The sequence below is a fragment of the Somniosus microcephalus genome, chromosome 5, assembly GCF_052327205.1.
Source record: "Somniosus microcephalus isolate GS21.2 chromosome 5, FLI_Smic_1.0, whole genome shotgun sequence".
NCBI lineage: Eukaryota > Metazoa > Chordata > Chondrichthyes > Squaliformes > Somniosidae > Somniosus > Somniosus microcephalus.
Window position 1 is genome coordinate 31,814,157 of NC_140991.1, and position 14,897 is coordinate 31,829,053.

A 14,897-nucleotide genomic window follows, 5' to 3' on the forward strand; every position below is an offset into this window, starting at 1 on the left:
AGGAAGGCCAGTTCAGCTATCACCGACCCCCGTTATGAAGACAAAACACCCCTGCAGAGAGTTCTGCCTGCCAAAATTATTACAAAGACAGGACTATGATTTGGCGGGAGATAAGAATGTTCCAAAAGGGTATAACTGTGGATTTGAAAAAGTCCATCAGTACGCTTGACTTGACGCTTCACTTCACGATTCACCACGCTTCACTTCAGCTTCCCTTCTTAAACGCTCAACGCTTCGGAGTAGCTTCGGAACTTCTACGGTACTTTTAGTGAGTTCTCCATCGGTACGCTTCGGGACAGACTCCATCGGAACCAAGCAACATTTCGGTTCGAACCATGTTCGGTGTTCGGGCAGGCAAGGCCCGGCAACGACGAGAAGACGACAAGGGTGGCCCGGGTACTTTGGTCGGGAGACCATCGACGACCCAGGCCGAAGAAGAAGACACCCTCAGAAGGACAATCATTATGACTGTATAAGAGGACACTCAGGGCCCGGCACTCCAGTGTCTCAACATCACATCGGTAATGGATTCACCCATGTGCATCCAGTTCTTAAAGTCACGTCGGTAACGGATTCATCCGTGGCGAGCGCTCACCAAGGCTGTATCGACTGCCTCATCACAGGAGAACCAAGAGGAAAACAAGCTGCGCCAGAACTTTCCAAACCCACGTGACGACGGAAAGCTGTGTCAAAAGGCTGCAAACCCCTTTTCGCAATTCTTAAAGTGGTGAGCATGATCCTAAGTTCCTCAAGTCGAAACTTAGTTTAGGTCTAGGGGAGGGGGTTAAGGGTAGTTATAATGTGTTACCCCTTTTACGATGTGCCGTGTGTTATCCATTTCCATAGAGTTAAGTTTATAGATGTGTGCATGCTTGTAGTTTCTTTAATCTATGCATATGACATGTATTTTATAATGTTGCAAACTGTTCAATAAAGGCATCCATTTCGTGCTATTCGACCTGGTCTATTGAGTTTTTCTGCACTACAGCTTCCTGCACCTAAGTCCAAGGTCGAGAACCGTAGGGGCGAGTGGGTCGAACCACTCACGGGTAATTATTGCAAGAAGCCTGGCAGGAGACCAGAGCAAGCAAGAGAAACCCCCTACAGAGTTGAGGCCAAGATCAGATCAGCCATGATCTTATTGAATGGCGGAGCAGGCTCGAGGGGCCAAATGACCTACTCCTGCTCCTACGTCTTATGTCTTTATGTTAATATTTAAGAATTAACCATTTCCTTACAACATAATGTTGGAGCCAAACAATTGAACAAAGAACAGACTGGGCCTGTTTCTGACTGGGGCGGGGATCACCTTGTACAAAAGGTAGGTTGTGCGTGACATTAATCAGGGCCAGAGTGGTCTCCTGGATTCATTTCGATCACCAAAGGGAGTCGGAGAGAAATTTTCCAGGTTATTTTTGCCCCCAAATCGGCCTGAGTTTTTTTCTGTTTTCTTGCCTCTCCCAGGAGATCACATGGCTTTTGGATCGGGTGGTGAGTGTATATATTGTGATACACAAGGCAGCGCTGTTGTGTGGGACAGGCTGAATCGACCAGTGGATGTTTTCCTGTCCATCATTGTTCATATGTTCTTAACTGCTTTATAGGTAGAGCGGTGGGTACAGCTCCACCAATGTTTCTCTCGGGAGATTTGACTTGCAGTATGTCTCAAGGTTGGGTGCTAAATTTCACCTATCAGTGGTCAAAGTTAACCATCACAAGCGCAAGAAGAGCTGCCAGATTATGTCTCTTCCTGGATTGACTCAAGCCTGGCTTAATTGTGCTGTCCAAATAAGTACAAAAGAACATAAGCAATAGGAGCAGGAGTCGGCCATTTGGCCCTTTGAGCCTGCTCCGCCATTTAATGAGGTCATGGCTGATCTTCTACCTGAACTCCACTTTCCTGCCCTAACCCCATACCCCTTGATTCCCTTAATATCCAAAAACCTATCGATCTCAGCCTTGAATATACTCAACGACTGAGCATCCACAGCCCTCTGGGGCAGAGAATTCCAAAGATTCGCAACCTTCTGAGTGAAGAAATTTCTACTCATCTCAGTCCTAAATAGCCGACCCCTTATTCTGAGACTGTGACACCTGGTTCTAGACTCCCCAGCCAGGGGAAACATCCTCCCGGCATCTACCCGGTCAAGCCCTGTAAAAATTTTAGATGTTTCAATGAGATCACCTCTCATTCTTCTAAATTCTAGGGACTATAGGCCTAGTCTTCTCAATCTCTCCTCATAGGACAATCCCCCCATCCCAGGATTCAGTCTGGTGAACCTTCGCTGCACTCCCTCTATGGCAAGTATATCCTTCCTTAGGTAAGGAGACCACGACTGTACACAATACTCCAGGTCCTATAGGCCCTATATAATTGCAGTAAGACTTCTTTACTCTTAGCCTTTATTACAAAAGGATTGGGGTATAACATACCCTACCATATGGTGTTCTTACCTTTCATAGGCATAGGAACAAGAGTAGGCCATTCAGCCCTCGAGCCTGTTTTACCATTCAATTAGATCATGGCCGATCTGTATCTCAACTCCATTTATCCACCTTAGCTCCATATCTCTTGATGCACCCACCTAACAAAAATCTATCGCTCTCAGTCTGGAAAGCTCCAATTGTCACAGCTTCCACAGCCTTTTGGGGGAGAGGATTCCAGATTTCGACTACCCTTCGTGTGAAAAAGTGCTTCCTGCCTTCCCTCCTGAATGCCCTCGCTCTAATTTTTGGATAATCTCCCCTCCTTCTTGATTCCCCATCAGAGGAAATCTTCTTCTTAGGCAGTCCCTCGGAACCAAGGATGACTCGCTTCCACATTAAAAATGAGTTCTCGGGTGACTGATGAGCCCAATGCGGGACCTACAGTCTCTGTCACAGGTGGGGCAGATGGTGGTTGAAAGGGTGGGTGGGTGGGATGCTTGGGTTGACGTGCGCTCCTTCCGCGCTTTGCGCTTGGCTTCTGCTTGCTCCCAGCGAAGAGACTCGAGGTGTTCGGCGCCTTCCCGGATGCTTCTTCTCCACTTTGTGCGGTCTTGGGCCAGGGATTCCCAGGTGTCGGTGGGGATGTTGCACTTTTTCAAGGAGGCTTTGAGGGTGTTCTTGAAGCATTTCCTCTGCCCACCTGGGGCTCTCTTGCTGTGTCGGAGCTCCGAGTAGAGCGCTTGTTTTGGGAGTCTCGTATCGGGCATGCGGACAATGTGACCCGTCCATCGGAGCTGATTGAGCGTGGTCAAAGCTTCGATGCTGGGGATGTTGGCTTGAGCGAGAACACTGATGTTGGTGCGTCTATCCTGCCAATGAATTTGCAGGATCTTGCGGAGGCAGCGTTGGTGGTACCTCTCCAGTGCTTTGAGCTGCTTTGTATCTACCCTATTGAATCCTTTTAACCTTATAAACACCTTGGTCCGATCACCCCACAACCATCTATACTCAAGGGTGCAGAAGAGATTTACTAGAATGGTACCAGGGATGAAGGACTTCAATTATGCGGAAAGACTGCAGAAGCTGGGGTTGTTCTCCTTAGAGCAGAGAAGGTTAAGAGGAGATTCGGTAGCGGTGTTCAAAATCACAAATGGTTTCCATAGAGTAAATAAAGAGAAACTGTTTCCAGTGGCAGAAGGGTCGGTAACCACAGATTTTAAGCAAAAGAACCAGAGGCGACATGAGGAAACATTTTTTTACACAGTGAGTTGTGATCTGGAATGCGCTGCCTGAAAGGGTGGAGGAAGCAGATTCAATAGTAACTTTCAAAGGAGGATTGGATAAATACTGGTAGGGAAATAATTGGCAGGGCTAGGGGGAGTGGGACTAATTGGACAGCTCTTTCAAAGAGCCGGCACAGGCATGATGGGCTGAATGGCCTCCTTCTGTGCTGTATTATTCTATGTTTCTATGATACTAAGGGCATATATTGAAAACATTTACCATAACAAGGTTTCCGTATACACTCTACATCCAAAACGTGCTAATCTTTTGGCTGCATCATGTCATTTTAAAGATATTGTCCAGCTCTATCAGTGAGCATCAATGAGCTTTGATGTTTGGTTTAATTTGATCTGATTCCACCCACTCATCTGGGGCAAAATTGCTCTTTGTGATAATGGCCCTGAATTTGTGGTTGGTATGACGGCGAACTGTCAGATTACGCCGTCACACTGCCTTTGAAACTGATCGCAACTTCGGGATCTGGCGCATGTGCATGCAGAAATCCCATAGTTGCGGTGTGTCAATGACAGCTCCCAAACTGGCTGCGCTGCATCCCTGCACCCCCCCCACCTCCACCCACAGAGCCGGCGATCAGTGAAATCTCGTAAATCATCGGAACGGATGAAAACTTCGGCTCTTCCGCAGTAATTACGCTGTTAAATTCCCCACGAAAAGTTAGAGCCAAGGGGATTTGGTGTAACTGGGAATTTAACAGCATATTGACTGCTAAACAAAGGTTAAGGGCCTGGAACACTAATTTTAATTTTGTGCAGTGTGGAATTTGTCCATTTGAATAAAAATTAAAATTTTTCAGAAACTTTTCCAAAAAAAAATTTAATTTATTTTTTAGGTTTTTGCATCTTTATTTCAGGTTTGCCTTTTTCCCATGTGAGAGCCCAAATCTTTCTTGTGTTCTCTCTAACTATTTTAAAAAGTTAGAATTTTAAGGGCTTACTCACTTCCTTGCTCGCGGCCTGGGTGAACTCTGCCTTTTGATTGGCTGCTTCGACGGTCTTTTGATGTCACAGCAGCTTGAATAATGGGATCGCCATTAAGCTTTGCTGCTGACCGCAAATTCAGGGCCATTGTGTTCGTAAAAAAATTCTGTGGCCTGCTATTTAATGGTTTATTTTAAAAAGGTTAAAGTCTGTGTGAAACCAGCAGACAGAGGAATCTCAAATATGTTAACAACCCGCAGTGAGCATCATCTCATTGCAGATGCGATAAATCAGTAACAAAGCACTGAGTCTAGTTTGACTGGAGCTGCTGACAACCCCTGCCTATGTGCTGAAGCTCACTGCACTGATACTGAAGATACCATATGGGGCCTGAATTTGCGGTCGGAGGCTTCCCACAAGGAAATGCCTCCGATCCGCAAATAAAATCCGCGCCTACCTTCTGCCTCGGGATCCACGGAGACTCGCGCTCCTGGGCCTCTATAAGTGGACATGTGTAGAGGCCCACATACCCCAGGGGCGCAGGTGGTTCGCAAGAGCCCCCTGGGGTACGTGGGCTGGCCCAACCAATGAATGGGGATCACATAAAAAAACCATTTACGTACCAAATAAAAAAATTTACATATTTAAAATTAATTAAGATACAATTTAATTAAACATTTCAAACAAAAGTTTAATTTTTTGAAAAATAAATTTAAATCTTTTAAAGGAGCTATAAATAACCTTACTTTATTTTACAGGTGTTTTAATGTTTAAATAATTTATTAAGTTTTTATTTTTATATTCATTTAAACTCTTTCACTGGTAAAAGTAAGCCTGCTTTAACCAGGGATAAGAATTTCGCGGGCATTTGCTGGGCAGCAAATAGCCCAACTCTCCGCCCGCGAAAACCCTTTTCCCGGGGATGACTACGACCTGTCAAGTATCATAGAATATTCACCAGGCTGATACTTGGGATGGCGGGAATGACGTATGAGGAGAGATTGGGTCGATTGGGCTTGTACTCGCTGGAGTTTAGAAGAATGAGAGGGGATCTCATTGAAACTTATAAAATTCTGGCAGGACTGGACAGACTAGATGCAGGAAGGATGTTCCCGATGGTCGGGGTGTCCAGAACCAGGGGGTCACAGTCTAAGGATAAGGGGTAGGCCTTTTAGGACAGAAATGAGGAGGAATTTCTTCACCCAGAGAGTGGTGAACTTGTGGAATTTTCTACCACAGAGGGCGGTGGAGGCCAATTCATTAAATATATTCAAGAAAGAGTTGGATATATTTTTTAAGGCTAAAGGGATCAACGGGTATGGGGAGAAAGCAGGGACCGGGTACTGAACTTGGATGATCAGCCATGATCGCATTGAATGGCGGAGCAGGCTAGAGGGGCCAAATGGCCTACTCCTGCTCCTATCTTCTATGTTTCTATGTTTCTATAGAATCATAGAATGGTTACAGCACAGAAGGAGGCCATTCAGCCCTTTGAGCCCGTGCCGGCTCTCTGCATGAGCACTTCAGCTAGTCCCACTCCCCTGCCCTTTCCCCAGAGCCCTGCAAAATTTTTTTCCTTCAGGTACATATCTAATTCTATTTTGAAAGCCACGATTGAATCTGTCTCCACCACCCTTTCAGGCAGTGAATTCCAGATCCTAACCACTCGCTGCGTAAAAATGTTTTTCCTCATGTTGACTTTGGTTCTTTTGCCTATCACCTTAAATCTGTGTCCTCTGGTTCTCGACCCTTCCGCCAATGGGAACAGTTTCTCTCTATCTACACTGTCCAGACCCCTCATGATTTTGAATACCTCTATCAAATCTCCTCTCAACCATCTCTGCTTGAAGGAGAACAACCCCAGCTTCGCCAGTCTATCCACGTAACTGAAGTCCCTCACCCCTGGAACCATTCTCATAAATCTTTTCGGCGCCCTCTCTAAGGCCTTCACATCCTTCCTAAAGTGCAGTGCCCAGAATTGGACACGATACTCCAGTTGAGGCCGAACTAGTGTTTTATACAGGTTCATCATAACTTCCTTGCTTTTGTACTCTGTGCTCTATTTATGAAGCCCAGGATCCTGTATACTTTTTTAACCGCTTTCTCAACCTGCCCTGCCACCTTCAACGATTTGTGCACATATATCCCCAGGTCTCTCTGTTCATGCACCTCCTTTAGGATTGTACCCTTTAGTTTATATTGCCTCTCCTTGTTCTTCCTACCAAAATGTATCACTTCGCACTTTTCTGTGTTAAATTTCATCTGCCACATGTCCGCCCATTTCACCAGCCTGTCTATGCCTTCTTGAAGTCTATCACTATCCTTCTCACTGTTCACTATACTTCCAAGTTCTGTGTCATTTGCAAATTTTGAAATTGTGCCCTGTACACCCAAGTCCAAGTCATCAATATATATCAAGAAAAGCAGTGGTTCTAGTACCGACCCCTGTGGAACACCACTGTACACCTTCCTCCAGTCCGAAAAACAACCGTTCTCTGTTTCTGTCACTTAGCCAATTTCGTATCCATGCTGCCACTGTCCCTTTTATTCCATGGGCTTCAACTTTGCTGGCAAGCCTATTATGTGGCGCTTTATCAAACGCCTTTTGGAAGTCCATTTACACCACGTCAACTGCATTGCCCTCATCACCCTCTCTGTTACCTCATCAACAAACTCGATCAAGTTAGTTAAACACGATTTTCCTTTAACAAATCTGTAATGGCTTTCCTTAATTAATCCACATTTATCTTAGTGACTGTTAACTTTGTCCCTGATTATCATTTCCAAAAGCTTCCCCACTACTAAGGTTAAACTGTCTGGCCTGTAGTAGCTGGGTTTATCTTTACACCCTTATTTGAACAATGGTGTAACATTTGCAATTCTCCAGTCCTCTGGCACCACCCCTGTATCTAAGGAGGATTGGAATATTATGGCCAGTACCTTCGGCGATTTCCTCCTTAACCTCCCTCAGCATCCTAGGATGCATCCCATCCGGTCCTGGTCACTTATCAACTTTAAGTTCAGCCAGCCTTTCTAGTGCCTCCTCTTTATCAATTCTTACTTATCCAGTATCTCCACTACTTCCTCCTTCACTATGACTTTGGTAGCATCTTCTTCCTTGGTGAAGACAGATGCAAAATACTCATTTAGTACCTCAGCCATACTCTCTGCCTCCATGCATAGATCTCCTTTTTGGTCCCTAATCGGCCCCATACCTCCTCTTACTACCCATTTATTATTTATATGCCTATAGAAGACTTTTGGATTCCCTTTTTTGTTAGCTGTCAATCTATTCTCATACTTTTATTTTCTTTTTCACTTCCTTCTGAACTTTTTATATTCAACCTAATTCTCACTTGTATTCTCAAACTGATATCTCTCATACGCGCTCTTTTTCTGCTTCATCTTACTCTCTATCTCCTTCGTCAGCCAGGGAGCTCTGGCTTTGGTTGCCCTACCGTACCCCCTTGTGGGAATGTACCTGAACTATCTCCTCTTTAAAGGCAGCCCATTGTTCGATTACAGTTTTGCCTGCCTATCTTTATTTCCAGTTTACCCGGGCCAGATCCGTTCTCAACCCACTGAAATTTGCCTTCCTCCAATTAAGTATTTTTACTCTAGATTGCTCCTTGTCCTTTTCCATAGTTAGTCTAAATCTTATGATACTATGGCCACTGTTCCCTAAATGTTCACCTACTGACACTTGCTCCACTTGCCCCACCTCATTCCCCAGAACCAGATCCAGCAGTGCCTCCTCCCTCGTCAGGCTGGAAACACTGATCAAGCAAGTTCTCCTGAATACACTTCAGAAATTCTTCCCCGTCTCTGCCCTTTACACTATTACGATCCCAGTCTATATTAGAATCATTGAAATCCTCCATTATCACTACTCTATAGTTCTTGTACCTCTCTGTAATTTCCCTGCAAATTTGCTCTGTATCTTTCCCACTAGTTGGGGGCCTATAGAATACATCTAGTAGCGTAATGCCACCTCTATTGTTTCTCAACTCTAACCAAATAGATTCTGCCTTTGACCCCTCCAGGACATCTTCTCTCTCCAGCACTGTAACATTCTCCTTAACCAATACTGCCACCCCACCTACTTTCTTTCCTTCCCTATCTTTCCTGAACACCTTATGTCCAGGAATATTTAAAACCCAATCCTGCCCTTTATTGAGCCAGGTCTCTGTTATCGCCACAACATCATAATCCCACATGGCTATTTGCACCTGCAGCTCACCAACATTATTTACCATGCTTTGTACGTTTACACACAAGCACTGTAAACCTATCTTAGACCATCTTGTATTCTCTCTTAGTCTAACCCCACCTAATATCTTACTATTTGTTACTCTTGTGCTAACTGTCTCTCCCCATCTTTTATGCAATTTGTTTCTCCTTTCTAATGTTACATCCTGGTGCCCATCCCCCTGCCAACTTAGTTTAAACCCTCCCCAACAGCACTAGCAAACCTCCCCACGAGGATATTGGTTCTGGCCCCATTGAGGAGCAATCCGTCTGGCCTGTACAGGTCCCACTTCCCCCAGAACCGGTCCCAATGTCCCAAGAATCTGAAGCCCTCCCTCCTGCACCATCTCTCAAGCCACACATTCATCTGCTCCATCCTCCTATTTCTATACTCACTAGCTTGTGGCACCGGGAGTAATCCGGAGATTACTACATTTGAGGTCCTGCTTTTTAATCTCTTTCCTAGCTCCCTAAAATCTGCCTGCAGGACCTCATCCCTCTTTCTACCTATGTGGTTGGTACCGATATGGACCCCGTCGTCTGGCTGTTCACCCACCCGCCTCAGAATGTTCTGCAATTGTTCAGTGACATCTTTGACCCTGGCACCAGGGAGGCAACATACCATTCTGTTCCCCAAACTATCGAATCCCCTACCAGTATTGCCTTCCCAATCTTCCTCCTCCCCCCCGGTACAGCTGAGCCACCTGTGGTACCTTGGACTTGGCTCTGGCTGTATTCCGCAGAGGAACCATCGCCGTCACCAGTATTGTTGGAGAGTGAGATGCACTCAGGGGACTCCTGCACCACCTGCCTGGTCCTCCTTTTCTGTCTGGCGGTCACCCATTCCCTCTCTGCCTGCACACTCTTTATCTGCGGAGTGACCACCTCCTGAAACGTGCTATCCACAAAGCTCTCAGCCTCACTGATGCACCGCAGTGACACCAGCTGCTGCTCAAGCTCCGAAACCCAGAGCTCGAGCTCCTCCAGCTGACGCACTTCCTGCACATGTGGTTGTCCAGGACATGGGAAGCGTCCTAGATTTCCTACATGGCACAGAATATGCATTCCATGGGACTGTGGTGCCCTGCAATGCTTCTATTTATTCGACTATTAACTAACTTACAGAAAAAAACTTAAGACTAATGGGCTGAAATTTGGTGCCTTTGTGCCTCATGTTAGAACCCTCGGGGGCGCTAATGTGACGCAAATGGCTTTGCAACCGGGCGCGGTGCTGAAATCAACTCCCGCCATATTCAGCGGGAGTTTTGCGGCAGCGCTATGGTGATGCGCCCCGATCTCCTTCGCCCAGAGATCATGATGTCATCGCCATGCATATCGCCCCGGACCCGAAATTGACTTCCGCTTCCGCCGGGCGAAAACACCGACAGCTGCAGGAGGCGCACATCGGGCGGCTGGTCGCTTCAGGGGTGATGGTTTAAGGCGAGGTGGCCGAGGTAGGTAAAAAAAAACCTTACCTTTCTTGTTCCAGTTTTTCCCGCGTGTTCCTGCCCACAATCGATCAGTCCGGCATTCTGTTCGAGCGCTGGGCTGATCGCGTGGGATCGCGGCTGCTTTGCTGGTCCAGGTAGGTACTTTTTCTATTGCAGACCCTGCAGTGATGGCCCTTCAATTTGAGGGAGGGAAGGAGCCTTTGAACACGGTAGCGCTGCACGGCCCAGTGTGCAACACTGCTGAAGCCTCCGCCCTGCCTACTGCTGATTACACTCCAAGTAGGAAGTGGAGCTTGATTTAACGCTCCACTTCCCTCTTGGGGCGCTAAAACTCAATTTTGCAGTCGCCGGCGCTAATTAGCGCACAACGCTAAAGTTAGCGCCCAGGCGAGGTGAGCGCCCCAAAATGGTCGATACCGAATTTTTCCCCCTAAGAATCTTAAACGTCGGGCCTACCTTTATCTCCGGCCGCCTCTCTCGCTCTCTTAGGTGAAGTCTTTATTCACATGATTGTTTATAGTTATATTAATTAGTTTATCTAGTTAAGTTAGAGAGAATAAAACGCTAATATTCACCCACCAATCACCGACCTGCAGTCCTGTGACGCCACTCCATGACTTTGCTGTTCTTTTGGAATTTGGCGGATTTGTATCTGCCTCTGCTGCCGACTCCTTCCAGGTCCGCTGTCCCCGGCCTCCCCGCGCTCTTTATTCTTTGCTGCCACCTCAGATGCCGACTCCTTCCTTTCAAGAAGATCCTTGACAGATCGCAAGTTCTGGGTATTCGCGCATGCACTTTGCGCGTGAAAACCCAGAACTTGCGGGGCCCTTACATAGGATTACATAGGATATACGACACAGAAACAGGCCATTCGGCCCAATCAGTACGCACCACGTACGCACCCGGAAAATACAAGCCCATGTTTCTTCACAAATAAAATTGATAATTACAACTTTGCATTATATTATTTCGAGGCAGTACTGTTCTGTCTTCCAGTTCCCAGACATGACATGTGGTGAGTGTAGCATGTTTGGTGGCTTTGGACCTATGGGCCTAGAAATTCAGTGTAGCCACTTTTGGGGCGGTAAAGTCGGGCGGGCGCTAAAGTTAGCGCCCGCCGGAAAGTGGAGGCCACTTCGCCGATATTCAGTAGCTTTGGCCAAGGAGTTTGAGCGAGCGCTGAAACTGGCGTTGCACTCCTATCTTTAGGCGCTAAGCCGGCGGTGCGGACTGATAACGCCGAGGCCGGGCGCAGCGCAGGTGCGGTCATGTTTTGATTGACAGCAGACACCCTGACGCCGGCCAACTCTTAAAGGGGGAAGGGTCGACTTTGTCTGCTGCCACGCCCTGGATAGTGGAGCCCTGCAGCTAGGCCTGAACACTGCTGGTGGACCCAAATAGCGCCTGAAGCCATGCAGAAGGCCCGTGAACGAGCGCAGCGCTTCTCAGAGCATGCTTTGAGGGTGCTGCTTAGGGGTTTGGAAAAGAAAAGAGAGATCTTGTGCCCGGACAGTGGCAAGAAGGCTCCCAGGAGGCAGTACAGGAGAGCCTGGAGGGAAATCGCCCAGAGGGTCTCAGCCAACAGCGATGTCCCCAGGACTGGTGACCAATGCCGCAAGAAGTACAACGACCTCACTCGGTTGGTCAGGGTGAGTACCCTTTCCAGTGTCCTCCTCATCCTTGCATGTGCACCTCACATTATGGGCAAAGGGACCTCAAAGGCCTAATGGCCAGCCCTCCTCCCGCAGCTATGGCACTGGCATGATCATCAATAGCACTTTCTGCACTTTACACACTGGCCAAGCTATTCGAACATGGGAGGCAGTGCACACAACAACAGGGCACCACACTGGCCAAGCTATTCGACCATGGGAGGCAGTGCACACAACAACAGGGCACCACACTGGCCAAGCTATTCGACCATGGGAGGCAGTGCACACAACAACAGGGCACCACACTGGCCAAGCTATTCGACCATGGGAGGCAGTGCACACAACAACAGGGCACCACACTGGCCAAGCTATTCGACCATGGCAGGCAGTGCACACAACAACAGGGCACCACACTGTACTTAGAGGCCGTCCTTTCTCTTGCAGGCCAAGCTGGCGCAGAATCTGAAGAGCCGGACTGTCACCGGGGGAGGCCGTGTCCAGTTCCAGGAGTTCAGTGACCTGGAGGAGCGCGTGGCTCGACTCATGCGTGCCCGGGTGGTTGGCCCCGTAGCTATTGGAGATGCCGACCCTGTGCTGGGCCCCAATGGTAAGGACATGACCATTTGGACCTCTCTCGTTCCCCTTGCGCTTCAGATCTACATCCTTTGCCACTGTCCCACCAATGCGCATAATGCCAACACTCATGCCTCCCTCGCTGACGCCCTGTCCTCACTCTAAAGCTACTCTTGTGCCTTCCTGCTTTCAGCTGGTGAGGAGGAGGTCCCTGAAGCTGAGAGTGCCAGTCCCTCGGAAGAGGAGGACGACGAGGACCAAGAGGAAGGCGGCACACCGGGGGAACCCTCATCCGCGCCAGGAGATGGCAATGGAGGGGACACGTCTTGCCTGGAGGAGAGCCAGGGGGAAGTGTTGCAGGGGGGTGTAGCTCCTGGGCCCGGTGGCGTCCAGGCACGCGGGAAGGGTCGGGCAGCACGGCTGCCTTCTCCCCAGAGGGGGGAAGTGTTGCAGGGGAGGGCAGTTGCTGGGCCCAGTGGCGTCCAGGCACGTGGGAAGGGTCGGGCAGCTCGGCGGCCTTCTCCCCAGAGGGAGAGTCCGGCCTCCAGTCCGGAGACGGTCCTCGCCCAGGAGGTGCGCCTCCTTGATGAAAAGTCCGCGGACTCGGAGCGGCGCCACACCGAGTTCATGGGGGTTGTGGGACAGTTGCCTCAGGCCATTGAGTCCCTGGCTCATAGTGTGGCCGATTTCGGGGACTCACAGGCCAGGGGTGTCGACCAACTCGCGGCAGCACAGGACGCGAGTCGAGAGTTCCTGAGTGGCGCCGTGCAGACACTGGCTGGTCTGATGCGGGCACAGACCAGGGCAGTTCGGGCACTCACTTCTGCCACACTCGCTGTGTCACGGACGCATCGCCAGGGCACCCGCCGCCCTGCTGCAGCACAGCGGTCTGGCCTTCACCAGATTGCTGCGCTTGCTGCAGTGCCAGCCCGGCCGAGTGCCAGTGTCTCTGGCGACCAGCGAGCGCCTGGCATCAGCCAGCTTGCCCCCATTGCTGCAGCCGCCACTGCCACTCCCCCAGCCAAGCTGCGACGAGCTGCTGGTGAGACTGATGCTGCCCAGCCACAGCTGCAGCAGTCAGCAGCCGGCCCCTCCAGGGCCGGACCTCGTCTAGGCCGACCCCCAAGGGCATCTGCAGTCACGCATTGTGCCCCTCAGGAGCCTTCCCCCAGCCTTGCAACACCCACAGGGCCCAGGTTGAGGCGGAGCAACAGGTCGGGCAGGGGCTGGAGAAGCCTGCACAAGGACTCACCCTCTCGGCACACCAAGTAGAGTGTGTTGCCAACTGTTTTTTTATATGGGGGTGTTTGTGTTCTGTATGGGGGGGTTTGTCTTGGTTAGGCCGAGGATGAAGGCCAATTGGATGGACAAGTTTTGTTATTCCTCCCCAGGTTGTGGGAGTGAGATATGTTTTTGACTGTTTTTTGGGGGTCTTGTCTGTTTTTCTGTTTCATGTGGGAAGGGCCCTGAGTTTGTTAAATAAAGCTTTTTATTTATTCAGCTTGTCCAGGTGTCATGTTTCAAGTGGTTGTTGCGTTAACCGGCTGAGGGCTTGCGGAGCGGCTGCATTCAGGTGCGTTCATTGCCACAAGCCATTCCCTGACAGGGGGCCTAGAAGTGTCGTTCAATAAGCCGCCGGCGGATGGCCCTTGGACCTTGTGGCTCCCTCCTGGGCTGGTACTCCTCCTCCTCCTCCTCCTCCTCATGGTCCTCCTGCTCGTCCTCCTGAGGTGGTGGTCCAACGTGAGGTGGCAGTGCCTGAGTCCTGCGGATAGCCAGGTTGTGCAGCATGCAGCAAACGACGACGAACTGGGAGACTCTATCCGGCGAATACTGTAGAGATCCGCCGGAACGATCCAGGCAGCGGAACCGTTGCTTGAGGATGCCAATCGTTTGCTCTATGATGTTCCTTGTGGCTTGATGGCTTTCGTTGTATGCCTCCTCAGCAGGGGTCCTGGGCGCGCGGAGCGGGGTCATGAGCCATGTACACAAAGGGTAGCCCTTGTCCCCAATAAGCCATCCCCTTGGTGGAGGCTGTGCCTCGAACATGTCAGCCACAGTAGTCTGGCGCAGGATAAATGCATCGTGGTTGCTTCCTGGAAAGCGGGCATTGACAGCTAGGATGCGCTGCCTGTGGTCACACACCAGCTGTACATTGAGGGAATGGTAGCCCTTCCGGTTGCGGTAATCCTCGGCATTGTTGATAGGTGCCCGCATAGCCACATGCGTGCAGTCAATGACGCCCTGCACCATGGGGAAGTCGGCGATCCTGGCAAATCCAACTGCACGCTGCTCCTGCCTCTCTAGGGTCATGGGGAAGGAGA